Below are 18,953 nucleotides of genomic sequence, written 5' to 3'. Positions count from 1 at the left end.
TACTCTAGTCTAGATCTTATGGCCACTCATTGTATCACTATTACCTAAGTTCCCACTTGTGCGAAAAGAAAAGTATTCTGTTTTAGGTACCTTGACGAAGGGTTTGGGAGATGCCCTGCAGGTTTCTTCGTACAAGTCAGGGAATGCTCCTTCTCTAAATGTTTCTTCATAGATGATGTACCGTTGGTCTTCGAATCGCACTTGAACTCATTGCCACATTGATTACATGCTGCTTTGACGGGCTTTCCGTTAACCCTTTCTTTTACCGTAAAGTGTACCCAGACCACGGACCGTGATTGGCCAACACTGTTACTCGGTGTATCGTCATCGCCCCTGGATATCTCATTGACTTGCTCAGCTCCATGTATGCCTGCGGGCTTGTTTCTTGTAACTGTACCGAAAGAAACAAGGACCGGAAATTAAAGCATGTCCGATCTTGATCATATAAGTAAAATCAACCTTTTTGTTTTTTGCGAAAATCAATCAAACTGAAGATTACTAACACGCATAAATCATTTTTGTTTGACCAAACAGCACAGATAAATCAGATCTAGTGGGATTTTGCTTACCTCCTTGGACCTGCTGTTGGAGCCTGTAGTAGTCGAGGTCGTCGACCACGTCATCGGCGTCGTAGAGAAGCTCCTTGACATGAGCGAGAGCCCGGGACAGCGGCCTGTTCTCAGCCGCCCTCCCCTTCACAGAAGCCACCACCACCATCTCGACTCTCTCCACCTCCGACTGGAGCCTCTCGACTTCGTCGGCTAGTCCGACTTGGCGAATCCAGGCTTCCATCTTGTCCATCAGGAGAGTCGCAAGGATGGTCTGCACCAGCCATGCAATCGCGGCCTCCAGGGAAGAGTATCCCGCCGGCTCCATCATCAGATCCGGCAGGAGCAGGTCTCGAGCTCTGAGTCAACGAAGGAAGGAGGGGGAGTTCAGCGTGTGGAAAGGGGAGCAGCCGAGCGGAGAGGAACACCAGACACAACCCACAGGGCATTTACTCCATGGAGAGTACCTATGATTTTTCTCCATCGGCCCTGTTTGGATCATGAGGTTAGAGCTAGTTTGGGTTAGTTGGAGGCTCAAATAACTTAAAAGTATCCAAACAGGGAGGGTTAGAGTGGGTTAGTTCTATCTAACCCAACTATCCCGATGGAGAGGTGCTTATTTGGGTTAGAGTGGGTTAGAAAATAACTCTAACTCTAACTGTGTTAGAGTATTCAAACAGGGCCATCGACCAAGAAACAGGTGGGAAGTAACGTCGAGCATTCAATGGTGTATATTGGGCTGATGTGAAAGGTGTGTTGGGCCGTCAGGAGCATGTGGACTCCCATATTTAAGCTTTTTGACACTTTAGTTAGCACATCTTTATCCTCGACGATCCGGCCCAAGGCAACCACAGCAGGGAGCTAGCCCACCCCAGCAGTTTACAAGCTATTCTCAAAAAAAAAAACATGCTTGTGTATACAAAATAACCAGTGAAACACGTAAATTCAATTCAAGTAGATCAAAAGCCACAGCACAACCCAAATCCTTATTAGTACTACTATTTTTACCACTTCCTTGAATATTCACGCCATAAATAATCCAAATCTGATGCACATACCAGATTACAAGTGGAGAGAAATGAAAGTATGATACCCAAAACACTCATGCTCCTTTCACACACACACACACAGACACACAAAAAAAACACTCATGCTCGAACAGCCCAACGATCCCTCATACCCACAGGCCACAACACACACACATTAAAGATTCTACTCTTACATCACAAGCTGCATGATGTATACGTTGATCAAACAGCGGGTGAAGCTATCTCAGTTCAGCGCGACGAAGCCTGCGAGCGCAGCAACGACGACGAGGGGCAGCATGGACACCCACAGGATCGTCTTCGCGGCAGCACGTCGTTGGACCACATCACCGGATGCCCAGAATCCGGCGGAAGCCTCCACAAGCCCGAATATCACTATGGCAATGAGGATGCCGTAGTACAGGTAGAAGGGCACCTTGCCATGGTGGACAAATATGCCTCCGGGCGTCCTCGAGATGATGAGGAAGAGCGCCGCCGCGGCTTCAACGACGCCGCACAAGATCAGAGCACCCGGCAACTTCTCCGCGCTGCGTAATGCGTCGGGGATCAGGGCCACCATTCTGAAAAGGAAGGCGAAGAGCTCCATCGATTGGCTTTCTGTACGTGCGCCGGTTTCTGAGCTTGGAGATCAATGGTGCGGATAGAAGAAGGAACGCAGGTTTGAATATATAGACAGTTGCTGGATGCTAAGACGCGTCGGAAGCCACAGCAGAACCGAACCCGAGCGAGCAAATGCCAGAGTCAGTGGCCGCACAAACCCGAGAACCGAGAACCGAACCGATGAACAAAGAATTAGCAAGCTTGAATCGTCTTCTCCTCGAGTCTCTGTCACAAAACCGAGAACCGAAATCTTGGGCGAACCGGGCCCAGGCCGGAGCCGAACACATCATTTTCTTGACGTCGTTGCGCTAATAAGACTTTGGCTCCGTGTGATGTGTGAACCGCCGAGTTCCCCTGCTGTGATTATCACAACTTCTTGTTAAACACAATATGCACTATGTCACGTATGGAGTGCATTGTCACGCATGGAGGAGTCCAAGACTTGGCGCAGGATCTAGGATAGATAGTTGGTTCGGTTTACATGTAATTCTATCTTCTTATCTCCTGTAACTACTTCTATCTCTTGTTTTTCAAGTTGTACACCTCCTGTAAAATCTCCAACGATGTATGCGCTTCCAGGGAGGTGCGCCCCTGCATATAACATGTAGCACGTCGCCTTAGGTTGAGGTAAGACGTTTCCGCCTATCGCACATGGTAATCAGAGCCTCCTCTTCCAAACCCTAGCTTTCGATCTCCACCGGTGCCAGCCATGTCTTCCTCCAGTGCCACCCAATCCAATCTGAGCAGTCAGGTCACGGAGAAGCTCTCCCGGACGAACTACGTCCTGTGGCGTACCCAAATCACGCCGCAGTTGAGGGGAGCCGGCCTCTATGGCTACGTCGACGGCACCCAGCCGGAGCCGTCCCGCCTTCTCGTCACCAAGGACAAGGACAGGAAGGAGTCGTCCAAGCTCAATCCTCTCCATCCCATCTAGGTAAGGGAGGACCAGCAGGTTCTAGGCTACCTGCTCAACAACCTCACCAAAGAGGTGCTCATCGCGGTCACCGCGGTCACCACTGCGCACGCTCTCTGGACAGCACTCGCAGGTATGTTCTCGTCACAGTCCTTGAGCCGCGTCAACAACATCCGCACTGCCTTGATCAATGCGCAGAAAGGGAACCAATCGGTGGCCGCCTACTTCGCCGCCATGCGTGGCCTTGCCGATGAGCTCGCCGCGGCCGGCAAGCCCATCCAGGACGATGAGCTGATCTCGTATCTGCTTCACGGACTGGACATGGACTACCAGCCGCTCGTGTCTGCCCTGGATGCCCGCGTCACGCCGGTGTTCCTCGATGAGCTCTACGCCATGCTGAGCAACTTCGACCAATGCGTCGCCCAGTACCACAGTGCTGGCGGCGGGTTCAAGTCTTCGGCGAACGCAGCAACCCGCGGGCGTGGTGGGTACTCCTCCCGTCACAGCGGTCCTCCTCGCGCCAAGGGAAAGCACAGCAACGGCAACACCAACAACTCCGGCTCCCGCGGCGGTCGCCCCACCTCCACCAACAACAGGGGTCGCCGCGGTGGCTCCAGCCGTTCGCGGCCCGACGCCGTTCGCTGTCAATCTGCGGCAAACCAGGTCACACTGCCAAAGATTGTTGGTATCGTTTTGACGAAGATGATGCCTCCTCTGAAGATGATGAAAAAGTTGCTGCCACCGCTGAAGGATCCTATGGTGTCGACACTAACTGGTACCTTGATAGTGGCGCAACTAATCACCTCACGGGGGAGCTGGAGAAGGTGACTCTCCGTGAAAAATATCACGGGAAGGACCAGATTCATACGGCCAGTGGTGCAGGTATGAACATACGTCACATTGGTCACTCGGTTATACGTACCCCTTCTCGTAAAATTCATCTTCGCAAAATTTTGCATGTTCCTAGTGCCAACAAAAATCTCCTATCCGTTCATCGCATTACCATCGACAATCATGTCTTTATTGAATTCCATCCTTTTTTCTTTTTGATAAAGGATCAGGCCACGAAGAAGGTACTATATCGAGGTAGATGCGTTCGAGGGCTTTACCCATTGATTCCGGAGCTTAGGAGATTCAATAAACAAGCCTATGGTGTTGTCAAACTTTCTTCAACACGTTGGCACGATCGTTTAGGGCATGCTTCTTTTTCTCTTGCTGAACGTTTGCTTAGGAAAAATAAGCTCCCATTTGTTGGTGAGCGGAATGTTGAAACTATTTGTGATTCTTGCCAAAGAGCAAAATGTCATCAATTACCTTATCCTATTTCTACAAGTGTCTCTACTCAACCATTGCAATTAATTTTCTCCGATGTTTGGGGTCCTGCCCCTAGCCCTGTTGGTAGACACACGTACTATGTAAGTTTCATTGATGACTATAGCAAATTCTCTTGGATCTATCTTCTTAAGAAACGATCCGACGTTTTTCAAGTGTTCAAAAACTTTCAAGCACATGTTGAACGCAAGTTTGATAGCAAGATCATTGCTGTCCAATCCGACTGGGGAGGGGAATACGAGAAATTAAATTCCTTCTTCCAAACACTTGGCATTTCACATCATGTGTCATGCCCTCATGCTCACCAACAAAACGGTTCTGCCAAACGCAAGCATAGGCATATAGTTGAAGTTGGTCTAGCTCTTTTAGCCGGTGCTTCCATGCCTCTCAAGTTTTGGGATGAAGCGTTTCTCACCGCTGTTCATATCATTAATATGCTCCCAAGTCGTGTCATAAACAATGAAACCCCCATAGAACGGCTTCTTCATGTCAAGCCCAACTACACATCTCTACGTGTCTTTGGTTGTGCATGTTGGCCCAACCTCCGTCCTTACAACTCCCGCAAACTCATGTTCCGATCTAAACAATGTGTTTTCCTTGGCTATAGTGCCCAACACAAAGGGGTTAAGTGCCTAGATGTTTCCACCGGGCGCGTTTGTATTCCCGTGATGTTGTGTTTGATGAGAACAAATTTCCCTTTGCTGATCTTCATCCTAACGCCGGTGCTTTACTCCGTAAAGAAATCCTCCTTCTACCATCTTCTCTCACCGGTCTTGATGAAGGGGAACGAAACCACGATGATCATATGTTGACTAACCCTCAAACCACTGTGCATGAGTTGTGTGATGCTGCAGAAGAAAACAGAATGCAAAATGATGAAGAAAATGACGAGCATGGGCCATATTTCATGTGCCCCGAACCAGGGAACAAATCCTCCTCGGGATCAGTTCCCGTGGCAGAACTGCCCAGCAGATCGTCCTCGGGATCCGCCGCTGGCAGGGGGCAGAATCTCCTCAGGAATCCGCACCAGCAGCTGCGCATGGAGTGGCCGACAGCGCGCACGCGGCGAGCGAGCCAGCATCTGCCACGCGGCCATCAGCGATTCGCGGCAGTGCCTCCATCAACCCGAGCGAATCACGCGGTGCCGCCTGTCCGCCTCAGATTGGTTCTTCGGGGGCCCGGTTCCCGGTCCAACCCCTGTGCTACAAAAGGCGCAACCCGCACCGGCCGACAGGTGCGGGGCCCGCCTCTGGCGCAGCGGACGCTGCCTCTCCATCACGGCGTCATGATGATCCCCGTCCGCTGGGATCCTCTGCGGAGCCGCGTCGTTGCACAACGCCGTCTACCGTCACAGAAGATCCAATGGCGGGATCTGTTGGGGAACGTAGCAATAATTCAAAATTTTCCTACGTGTCACCAAGATCTATCTATGGAGTCATCTAGCAACGAGGGAGGAGTGGATCTACATACCCTTATAGATCGCGCGCGGAAGCGTTCAAGAGAACGGGGTTGATGGAGTCGTACTCGTCGTGATCCAAATCACCGATGATCCTAGCGCCGAACGGACGGCACCTCCGCGTTCAACACACGTACGGAGCAGCGACGTCTCCTCCTTCTTGATCCAGCAAGGGGGAAGGAGAGGTTGAGGAAGATGGCTCCAGCAGCAGCACGACGGCGTGGTGGTGATGGAGCTGCAGTACTCCGGCAGGGCTTCGCCAAGCACTATGGAGGAGGAGGATGTGTTGGAGAGGGAGAGGGAGGCACCAAAGGCGTGGTTGAGAGGCCCTCCTTTCCCCACTATACATAGGGAGCCTAGGGGGGTCGCCGGCCCTAGGAGAAGCAATCTCCTAGGGGGGCGGCGGCCAAGGGAGGAGTCCCTCCTCCCCAAGGCACCTAGGGGGTGCCTTCCCCCTTTGGGACTCTTCCCCTTTTTTATCTCTTGGCGCATGGGCCCCTTAGGGCTGGTGCCCTTGGCCCGTATAGGCCAAGGCGCACCCCCTACAGCCCATGTGGCCCCCCGGGGCAGGTGGCCCACCCGGTGGACCCCCGGGACCCTTCCGGTGGTCCCGGTACAATACCGGTGACCCCGAAACTTGTCCCGATGGCCGAAATAGCACTTCCTATATATAATTCTTTACCTCCGGACCATTCCGGAACTCCTCGTGACGTCCGGGATCTCATCCGGGACTCCGAACAACATTCGGGTTACTGCATATACATATCCCTACAACCCTAGCGTCACCGAACCTTAAGTGTGTAGACCCTACGGGTTCGGGAGACATGCAGACATGACCGAGATGACTCTCCGGTCAATAACCAACAGCGGGATCTGGATACCCATGTTGTCTCCCACATGTTCCACGATGTCAAGGACTTAATCAATCCCGTATACAATTCCCTTTGTCTATCGATACGATACTTGCCCGAGATTCGATCGTCGGTATCCCGATACCTTGTTCAATCTCGTTACCGGCAAGTCTCTTTACTCGTTCCGTAACACATCATCCCGTGATCAACTCCTTGATCACATTGTGCACATTATGATGATGTCCTACCGAGTGGGCCCAGAGATACCTCTCCGTTTACACGGAGTGACAAATCCCAGTCTCGATTCGTGCCAACCCAACAGACACTTTCGGAGATACCTGTAGTGTACCTTTATAGCCACCCAGTTACGTTGTGACGTTTGGCACACCCAAAGCACTCCTACGGTATCCGGGAGTTGCACAATCTCATGGTCTAAGGAAATGATACTTGACATTAGAAAAGCTTTAGCATACGAACTACATGATCTTGTGCTAGGCTTAGGATTGGGTCTTTGTCCATCACATCATTCTCCTAATGATGTGATCCCGTTATCAATGACATCCAATGTCCATGGTCAGGAAACCGTAACCATCTATTGATCAACGAGCTAGTCAACTAGAGGCTTACTAGGGACATGGTGTTGTCTATGTATCCACACATGTATCTGAGTTTCCTATCAATACAATTCTAGCATGGATAATAAACGATTATCATGAACAAGGAAATATAATAATAACTAATTTATTATTGCCTCTAGGGCATATTTCCAACAGTCTCCCACTTGCACTAGAGTCAATAATCCAGTTCACATTGATATGTGATTAACACTCAAGGTCACATCCCCATGTGACTAACACCCAAGAGTTTACTAGAGTCAATAATCTAGTTCACATTAACACTCGATGAGTTCTGGGTTTGATCATGTTATGCTTGTGAGAGATGTTATAGTCAACGGGTCTGAATCTTTCAGATCCGTATGTACTTCGCAAATCTCTATGTCATCTTGTAGATGCAGCTACTACGCTATATTTGGAGCCATTTCAAATAACTGTTCTACTTGGAGCTATTCTAAATTGTTGCTCCATTATACGTATCCGGTATCTCTACTCAGAGCTGTCCGGATAGGTGTTAAGCTTGCATCGACGTAACTCTTTACGTCGAACTCTTTATCACCTCCATAACTGAGAAAATTCCTTAGTCCACTATTTACTAAGGATAACTTTGACCGCTGTCCTGTGATCCATTCTTGGATCACTCTTGTACCCCTTGACTGACTCATGGCAAGGCACACTTCAGGTGCGGTACACAGCATAGCATACTTTAGAGCCTACGTCTAAAGCATAGGGGACGACCTTCTTCCTTTCTCTCTATTCTGCCGCGGTCAGGTTTCGAGTCTTACTCAATGTTCACACCTTATAACACAGCCAAGAACTCCTTCTTTGCCGATCCATTTTGAACTCCTTCAAAATCTTGTCACGGTATGTATTCATTGGAAAGTACTATTAAGCGTTTTGATCTATCCTTATAGATCTTAATGCTCAATACTCAAGTAGCCTAATCCAGGTTTTCCATTGAAAAACACTTTTCAAATAACCCTATATGCTTTCCAGAAATTCTACATCATTTCTGATCAACAATATGTCAACAACATATACACATCAGAAATTCTATAGTGCTCCCACTCAATTCTTTGGAAATACAAGTTTCTCATAAACTTTGTATAAACCCAAAATCTTTGATCATCATCAAAGCATACATTCCAACTCCGAGATGCTTACTCCAGTCCCTAGAAGGATTGCTGGAGCTTTGCATACTTATTAGCATCTTTCAGGATTGACAAAACCTTCCGGTTTGTATCACATACAACCTTTCCTCAAAAAAACATCGAGGAAACAATGTTTTGACATCCTATCTGCAAGATTTCATAAATAATGCAGTAATCGCTAATATAATTCCAACAGACTCTTAGCATCGCTACGAGTGAGAAAGTCTCATCGTAGTCAACTCCTTGAACTTGTCGGAAAACATCTTAACGACAAGTCGAGCTTTCTTGATGGTGATACTTACCATCATTGTCCGTCTTCCTTTTAAAATCCATATGTACTCAATAGCCTTACGACCATCGAGCCGTTCTGCCAAAGTCTACACTTTGTTTTCATACATGGATCCTCTCTCGGATTTTATGGCCTCGAGCCATTTTGGAATCCAGGCCCACCATCGCTTCTCCATAGCTCGTAGGTTCATTGTTGTCTAGCAACATGACTTGCAAGACAAGATTACGTACCACTCTGAAGTAGTACGCATCCTTGTCATCCCACGAGGTTTGGTAGTGAATTGATCTGAAGTTTCATGATCACTATCATAAGCTTCCACTTCAATTGGTGTAGGTGCCACAGGAACAACTTCCTGTGCCCTGCCACACACTAGTTGAAGAGACGGTTCAATAACCTCATCAAGTCTCCACCACCCTCCCACTCAATTCTTTCGAGAGAAACTTTTCCTCGAGAAAGGACCCGATTCCAGAAACAATCCCTTATTGCTTTCGGATCTGAGACAGGAGGTATACCCAACTGTTTTGGGTGTCCTATGAAGATGCATTTATCCGCTTTGGGTTCGAGCTTATCAGCCTAAAACTTTTTCACATAAGCGTCGCAGCCCCAAACTTTTAAGAAATGACAACTTAGGTTTCTCTAAACCATAGTTCATACGGTGTCACCTCATCGGAATTACGTCGTGCCCTATTTAAAGTGAATGTGGTTGTCTCTAATGCTTAACCCATAAACTATCGTGGTAATTCGATAAGAGACATCATGGTATGGATCATATACAATAGGGTGCAGTTATGATGTTCGGACATACCATCACACCATGGTGTTCCTGGCTGTATTGGTTGTGAAACAACTTCCACAATGTCTCAATTCTGTGCCAAACTCGTAATTCAGATATTCATCTCTATGATCATATCATAGATATTTTATCCTCTTGTCACGACGATCTTTCAACTTCACCCTGAAATTACTTGAACCTTTCAATAATTCAGACTCGTGATTCATCAAGTAAATGTACTCAAATCATCTGTGAAGTAAGAACATAACGATATCCACTACACGCCCCAGCACTCATTGGACTGCACACATCAAAATGTATTACTTCTAACAAGTTGCTTTCTAGTTCCATTTTACTGAAAATGAGGCTTTCAGTCATCTTGCCCATGTGGTATGATTTGCATGTCTCAAGTGATTCAAAATCAAGTGAGTCCAAACGATCCATTTGCATGGAGTTTCTTCATGCATATACACCAATAGACATGGTCCGCATGCCTCAAACTTTTCAAAAACGAGTGAGCCCAAAGATCCATCAACATGGAGCTTCTTCATGCGTTTTATACCGATATGACTTACGTGGCAGTGCCACAAGTAGGTGGTACTATCATTACTATCTTTTGGCATGAACATGTGTATCACTACGATCGAGATTCAATAAACCATTCATTTTAGGTGTAAGACCATTGAAGGTATTATTCAGATAAACAGAGTAACCATTATTCTCCTTAAATGAATAACCGTATTGCGATAGACATAATCCAATCATGTCTATGCTCAACGCAAACACCAATCTCGATGGTAGAGGGAGCGTGCGATGCTTGATCATATCAACATTGGGAACACTTCCAACACATATCGTCAGCTCACCTTTAGCTAGTCTCCGTTTATTCCGCAGCTTTTATTTCGAGTTACTAACACTTAGCAACCGAACCGGTATCTAATACCCTGGTGCTACTAGGAGTACTAGTAAAGTACACATTAACACAATGTATATCCAATATACTTCTATCGACCTTGCCAGCCTTCTCATCTACCAAGTATCTAGGGTAATTCTGCTCCAGTGGCTGTTCCCCTTATTACAGAAGCACTTAGTCTCGGGTTTGGGTTCAACCTTGGGTTTCTTCACTAGAGCAGCAGCTGATTTGCCGTTTCATGAAGTATCCCTTCTTGCCCTTCCCCTTCTTGAAACTAGTGGTTTCACCAACCATCAACAATTGATGCTCCTTCTTGATTTCTACTTTTGTGGTGTCAAACATCGCGAATATCTCAAGGATCATCATATATGTCCCCGATATATTATAGTTCATCACGAAGCTCTAGTAGCTTGGTGGTAATTACTTCGGAGAAACATCACTATCTCATCTGGAAGATCAACTCCCACTCGATTCAAATGATTGTTGTACTCAGACAATCTGAGCACAAGCTCAACAATTGAGCTTTTCTCCCTTAGTTTGCAGGCTAAGAAAATCATCGGAGGTCTTATACCTCTTGACGTGGGCACGAGCCTGAAATCCCAATTTCAGCCCTCGAAACATCTCATATGTTTCGCGACGTTTCAAAACGTCTTCGGTGCCTCAACTCTAAACCGTTTAACTGAACTATCACGTAGTTATCAAAATGTGTATGTCAGATGTTCGCAACATCCACAGACAACGTTCGAGGTTCAGCACACTGAGCAGTGCATTAAGGACATAAGCCTTCTATGAAGCAATGAGGACAATCCTCAGTTTACGGACCTAGTCCGCATAATTGCTACTATCAACTTTCAACTAAATTTTCTCTAGGAACATATCTAAACAGTAGAACTAAAGCGCGAGCTACGACATAATTTGCGAAGACCTTTTGACTATGTTCAAGATAATTAAGTTTATCTTATGAACTCCCACTCAGATAGACATCCCTCTAGTCATCTAAGTGATTACATGATCCGAGTCAACTAAGCCGTGTCCGATCATCACGTGAGACGGACTAGTCATCATCGGTGAACATCTTCATGTTGATCGCATCTACCATACGATTCATGCTCGACCTTTCGGTCTCTTGTGTTCCGAGGCCATGTCTGTACATGCTAGGCTCGTCAAGTCAACCTAAGTGTTTTGCGTGTGTAAATCTGGCTTACACCCGTTGTATGTGAACGTAAGAATCTATCACACCCGATCATCACGTGGTGCTTCGAAACGACGAACTTTCGCAACGGTGCATAGTTAGGGGGAACACTTTCTTGAAATTTTAATGAGGGATCATCTTATTTACTACCGCCGTTCTAAGCAAATAAGATGTATAAACATGATAAACATCACATGCAATCAAATAGTGACATGATATGGCCAATATCATATTGCTCCTTTTGATCTCCATCTTCGGGGCTCCATGATCATCATCGTCACCGGCATGACACCATGATCTCCATCATCATGATCTCCATCATCGTGTCTTCATGAAGTTGTCTCGCCAACTATTACTTCTACTTCTACAGCTAACGGTTAGCAATAAAGTAAAGTAATTACATGACGTTTATGTTGACACGCAGGTCATAAATAAATTAAGACAACTCCTATGGCCCCTGCGGGTTGTCATACTCATCGACATGAAAGTCGTGATTCCTATTACAAGAACATGATCAATCTCATACATCACATATCATTCATCACATTCTTCTTGGCCATATCACATCACATAGCATACCCTGCAAAAACAAGTTAGACGTCCTCTAATTGTGGTTTGCATGTTTTACGTGGCTGCTATGGGTTTCTAGCAAGAACGTTTCTTACCTACGCAAAAACCACAACGTGATATGCCAATTGCTATTTACCCTTCATAAGGACCCTTTTCATCGAATCCGATCTGACTAAAGTGGGAGAGACAGACACCCGCTAGCCACCTAATGCAACTAGTGCATGTCAGTCGGTGGAACCAGTCTCACGTAAGAGTACGTGTAACGTCGGTCCGGGCCGCTTCATCCCACAATGCCGCCGAATCAAGATTGGACTAGTAACGGTAAGCATATTGAACAAAATCAACGCCCACAACTACTTTGTGTTCTACTCGTGCATAGAAACTACGCATAGACCTAGCTCATGATGCCACTGTTGGGGAACGTAGCAATAATTCAAAATTTTCCTATGTGTCACCAAGATCTATCTATGGAGTCATCTAGCAACGAGGGAGGAGTGGATCTACATACCCTTGTAGATCGCGCGCGGAAGCATTCAAGAGAACGGGGTTGATGGAGTCGTACTCGTCGTGATCCAAATCACCGATGATCCTAGCGCCCAACAGACGGCACCTCCGCGTTCAACACACGTACGGAGCAGCGACGTCTCCTCCTTCTTGATCCAGCAAGGGGGAAGGAGAGGTTGAGGAAGATGGCTCCAGCAGCAGCACGACGGCGTGGTGGTGATGGAGCTGCAGTACTCCGTCAGGGCTTCGCCAAGCACTATGGAGGAGGAGGATCTGTTGGAGAGGGAGAGGGAGGCACCAAAGGCGTGGTTGAGAGGCCCTCCTTTCCCCACTATACATAGGGAGCCTAGGGGGGGCGCCGGCCCTAGGAGATGCAATCTCCTAGGGGGGCGGCGGCCAAGGGAGGAGTCCCTCCTCCCCAAGGCACCTAGGGGGTGCCTTCCCCCTTTGGGACTCTTCCCCTTTTTTATCTCTTGGCGCATGGGCCCCTTGGGGCTGGTGCCCTTGGCCCATATAGGCCAAGGCGCACCCCCTACAGCCCATGTGGCCCCCCGGGGCAGGTGGCCCCACTCGGTGGACCCCCGGGACCCTTCCGGTGGTCCCGGTACAATACCGGTGACCCCGAAACTTGTCCCGATGGCCGAAATAGCACTTCCTGTATATAATTCTTTACCTCCGGACCATTCCGGAACTCCTTGTGATGTCTGGGATCTCATCCGCGACTCCGAACAACATTCGGGTTACTGCATATACATATCCCTACAACCCTAGCGTCACCGAACCTTAAGTGTGTAGACCCTACGGGTTCGGGAGACATGCAGACATGACCGAGATGACTCTCCGGTCAATAACCAACAGCGGGATCTGGATACCCATGTTGGCTCCCACATGTTCCACGATGTCAAGGACTTAATCAATCCCGTATACAATTCCCTTTGTCTATCGGTACGATACTTGCCCGAGATTCGATCGTCGGTATCCCGATACCTTGTTCAATCTCGTTACCGGCAAGTCTCTTTACTCGTTCCGTAACACATCATCCCGTGATCAACTCCTTGATCACATTGTGCACATTATGATGATGTCCTACCGAGTGGGCCCAGAGATACCTCTCCGTTTACACGGAGTGACAAATCCCAGTCTCGATTCGTGCCAACCCAACAGACACTTTCGGAGATACCTGTAGTGTACCTTTATAAGCCACCCAGTTACGTTGTGACGTTTGGCACACCCAAAGCACTCCTACGGTATCCGGGAGTTGCACAATCTCATGGTCTAAGGAAATGATACTTGACATTAGAAAAGCTTTAGCATACGAACTACACGATCTTGTGCTAGGCTTAGGATTGGGTCTTGTCCATCACATCATTCTCCTAATGATGTGATCCCGTTATCAATGACATCCAATGTCCATGGTCAGGAAACCGTAACCATCTATTGATCAACGAGCTAGTCAACTAGAGGCTTACTAGGGACATGGTGTTGTCTATGTATCCACACATGTATCTGAGTTTCCTATCAATACAATTCTAGCATGGATAATAAACGATTATCATGAACAAGGAAATATAATAATAACTAATTTATTATTGCCTCTAGGGCATATTTCCAACAGGATCTGCTACCGAATCTGCTGCTGCTTCGCCGGGATCTGCCTCGGGATCGATTCCTGCTACACCTGCAAGTTGCATGGGATCTTCTGTGCCACCCGTGATAGCTACTTCAACGCCAAAATGTACACGGTTGCAACAGGGAGTAATTCAACCAATTAATTATAAGCATATTACAAAATATGTTATGGTGTGCTCCACAGGTGAACCCTACACACTTGATGAAGCCCTAGCTGATGAAAATTGGAAGAAGGCCATGCATGAAGAGTACATGGCATTGAAGAGAAACAAAACATGGCATTTGGTCCCTCCACAGCAAGGTAAAAACCTCATTGATTGCAAGTGTGTGTTTAGGATCAAGAGAAAATCTGATGGCACCATTGATCGCTACAAGGCAAGACTTGTGGCAAAAGGCTTCAAGCAACGCTATGGTATTGACTATGAGGACACGTTTAGTCCAGTGGTAAAAGCTGCAACCATTCATCTTATTTTGTCCATTGCTATGTCCAGGGGTTGGAGTCTTAGACAGCTAGACGTTCAGTACGCGTTTCTTCATGGTGTTCTGGAAGAGGAAGTGTACATGAAACAACCTCCTGGGTTTGAAAACAAACGTGCACCATTGCACGTGTGCAAACTTGACGAAGCATTGTATGGGTTGAAGCAGGCTCCAAGGGCGTGGTATTCACGTCTCAGTCAAAAGATGCAAACTCTTGGCTTTGTTCCTTCCAAGTCTGACACTTCACTGTTCATTTATAACAAGTGCAACACTCATATCTTTGTTCTCATCTATGTTGATGATATTATTGTTACAAGCTCATCTGATGAAGCTATAACAGGATTGTTGAAGGATCTCAGTGCAGAGTTTGCTCTTAAGGATCTTGGAGACTTGCATTATTTCTTAGGGATAGAAGTGAAGAAACATGATGGTGGACTTCACTTGTCTCAAGAAAATATGCAACTGATCTGGTAAGAAAGGCTGGTCTGCAAGGCTGTAAACCTTCACCCACTCCATTATCAAGTTCAGAAAAATTATCTCTCACAGAAGGACAAGCCTTGAGTCAGGAAGACAGCACTAAGTATAGAAGTCTTGTAGGTGCACTTCAATACCTTACTCTTACAAGACCTGATATATCATTTGCTGTTAACAAAGTCTGCCAATTTCTTCATGCACCCACTACTGTTCATTTGACTGCTGCCAAGAGAATAGTTAGATATGTCAAGAACACCCTTAATATTGGTCTCAACTTCAGCAAGTCATCATCTACACTTCTTAGTGCTTTCTCAGATTCTGACTGGGCAGGTTGTTTGGATGATAGACGTTCTAATGGAGGATTTGCAGTGTTCTTTGGCCCTAACTTAATTTCATGGTGTGCAAGGAAGCAGGCCACTGTCTCTAGGTCCAGTACTGAGGCAGAATACAAAGCATTAGCAAATGCTACAGCTGAGATCATATGGGTGCAGTCTTTATTGAGAGAGCTTGGTGTGAAAAGTAAACAAGTTCCATGCTTACGGTGTGACAATTTGGGTGCAACTTATTTGTCTGCTAATCCTGTTTTTCATGCCAGAATGAAACACGTTGAAATTGATTTTCACTTTTTCAGAGAACGAGTGGCTCAAAAACAACTTGATATTCGCTTTGTGCATTCCAAGGATCAGATTGCAGATGGATTCACCAAGGCTCTACCCACTAGAAGTTTTGAGAACTTCAAATATAATCTCAACTTGATGAAGTTGTGATTAAGGTAGGGTGTTAAACACAATATGCACTATGTCACGTATGGAGTGCATTGTCACGCATGGAGGAGTCCAAGACTTGGCGCAGGATCTAGGATAGATAGTTGGTTCGGTTTACATATAATTCTAACTCTTTATTGTTGGAAATATGAGCAATTTACCAAATAATTTTGCTAGCGGAAATACTAGATAAAGCATGACTAATATAGTAGAGATAACACAAGTCATGCGTTCTGACAGAGAGAAGGTAAATAGCTTCTGCATATATGAACTGTAGCCTATCATATCTATAGCAGACAGTAGAACTAGTTACATATATGAGGTAGAACCTAACATATTTAGGGCAAGTACTAGTACGAGAAACTGTGGCAGGATATCTAACAGAAAGAAGAACACATACGTGACAGCAGGAACAGTAGCGCTGGACTTGGGGTCGGTGTCCTCTCCAGCCATGTCGTCGAGGAGGTTGTCGACGTTGGGGAAGAAGTCGTCGTCGGGGAAGTAGTCGTCGGAGTCCGGGGCGTCCGTGACGAAGGGGTCAGTCAGTAGTCGTGCAGAGCACTCCCCAAAAACCTTATCACTCTTCTCCCATACAGGACTCAAAGAGGCGCGGTTTCGGAGGCCTACTGTCCCGACCTGCGGTGCACGCCGCAAGCCGAGATGAGGAAGATAGCAGCAGCTCAGAGATTGGAACCGGTGGAGAGGGGAAGGAGAGGTTCTGGTGCGTCTCTCTGGGAGGAGCGACCTCCCTTTTATAGGCGCAAGAGAAGGAGGCAAGAGGGCAGCGACGGAAGGCGAAATGAAGAGATGGAGGCGAAGCGAACAACCAGCAGCCGAAGGGCTGCACCGTTCGCATTCGAACTCCACTTTCGCAAAAATCTTTTCAGCTTCCGTGTGACCTTTCGTATACCCGTAGTGCGTGGCAAAAATTTAGATATCGGCTCGGCTCATTCCCGCAACCCGCAGCGCGTCGTGACATGGCGGGCGGCGGAGGAGGAGCGCGCGTGGATATCCCTCTTGTTCTCATGCTCGTACAAGTGGGGAAAGAACCTCCCTTATAAGGAGGTCCAACTCCCACTAAACTAGCAATGTGGGACTACACTTTAGTAGTATCCCTTGCCTTGCACAAATGGGCTAAGTGGGACTCTAGGATTTATTAGGAATTTCTGAAATAGTTATTGGGCTGCCCAAAATAGACTAAATTCCAGCAATCCCCCACCAGATCCCAGAGGCATACAGAAATTTGCCTTTGGTTCCAAAATACTGTTTAATATACCGGTACTGCAGTGGAGACTGTTAAGTTGAACTTCCACCTAGAACTCTATGCTACACTACTAAGCAACTTGAACAGTGGACTGGGCCTTGAACTGCAAGTTTTTTGCGAATCTAGCTTCACATAAAGCCTTGACCGATACGTGGCTACCGTGGGTCTTCCCCGCGGGTGGATCTTATGCGTCATACTCCGTGATCTTTCATGAGTTTACTAGAGAGAACCCTACTCTCATAGATTACGACGTTTGACAATCAGACTCATATAGGTGTGTTCTTCAATAGATGTTCTGCAGGATAACATCTCTGCTTAAATAATCCACTTAGAACACATTAAGATATACATCAACCTGCCATGCAGATTAGGAGAGTATTGCATCTTCATGGAGTGGTATTTTGAATAGTAAGGATACTCTCCTCTCAGTTGACCAACAGCTTGTCTTCCACATCTAATTCACGGGATCTCCGATCACAAAGAATAGGTTACCACTGTGAACAACTCATATTGTGGGTCTCATACCCATCTCCCTCGATGCATTATCTATCACATTTCGGATAGACACTTAGTAAAAGGATCTGCCAGATTTTTAGACGTTTGGATATAATCCAATGCAATAACTCCGGAGTTCCTCATTTTCTTGACAGACTTTAACCTTCTCTGAACGGGTCTTGATGACTTCATGTTATCCTTTGAGCTGCTCACTTTCGTGATCACAGTTTGATTGTCGCAGTTCATAAGGATACCCGGTACAGGTTTCTCAACAACCGGTAAGTCATTCAAGAGCCGACGAAGCCAATCTGCTTTGACTGTAGTTGTATCTAGTGTTGTGAGTTCTGCTTCCATTGTTGACCTCGTTAAGATGGTCTGCTTGCAAGACTTCCAAGAAACAGTGCCACCTCCATGAGTGAATACATATCCGCTCGTGGCCTTTATCTCATCAGCATCTGAGATCCAGTTTGAGTCACTATACCCTTCAAGCACCTTTGGGTGCCCGGTGTAGTGAATTCCATAATTTGAAGTGCCTTTCAAATAACGCAAAACTCTCTCTAGAGCTTTCCAATGCACATCTTCTGGTTTTGAAACAAACCGACTCAGTTTGCTAATAGCAAAAGAGATGTCAGGTCTTGTAGCACTAGCTAAGTACATAAGCGAGCCAATAATCTGAGAATACTTCAATTGGTCTCTAGCAATTCTTCGATTCTTTCGAAGTAACACACTCGCATCATATGGTGTTGGAGAGGGCTTGCAGTCACTATAGCCAAAGCGACTCAAGATCTTTTCCACATAGTGAGATTGAAGCAATGTAATCCCACCATCATAGTCTCTCAACAACTTGATGTCCAAAATGACATCAGCCACTCCTAAATCCTTCATCTCAAAACAACGAGATAGGAAAACCTTGACCTCCTTAATAACATTCAGATTTGTTTCGAAAATTAGTATGTCATCAACATACAAGCACAGGATAACCCCCTCGCCCCCACCATGGCGATAGTACACACATTTGTCAGCTTCATTCACAACAAAGCCTGCAGCTGTTAAAATTCTTTCAAACTTCTCATGCCACTGTTTGGGTGCTTGCTTAAGT

This window comes from Triticum urartu, chromosome 2, assembly GCF_003073215.2.
Source record: "Triticum urartu cultivar G1812 chromosome 2, Tu2.1, whole genome shotgun sequence".
NCBI classification, from domain to species: Eukaryota; Viridiplantae; Streptophyta; class Magnoliopsida; order Poales; family Poaceae; genus Triticum; species Triticum urartu.
Note: the sequence above shows the minus strand (reverse complement) of the source record.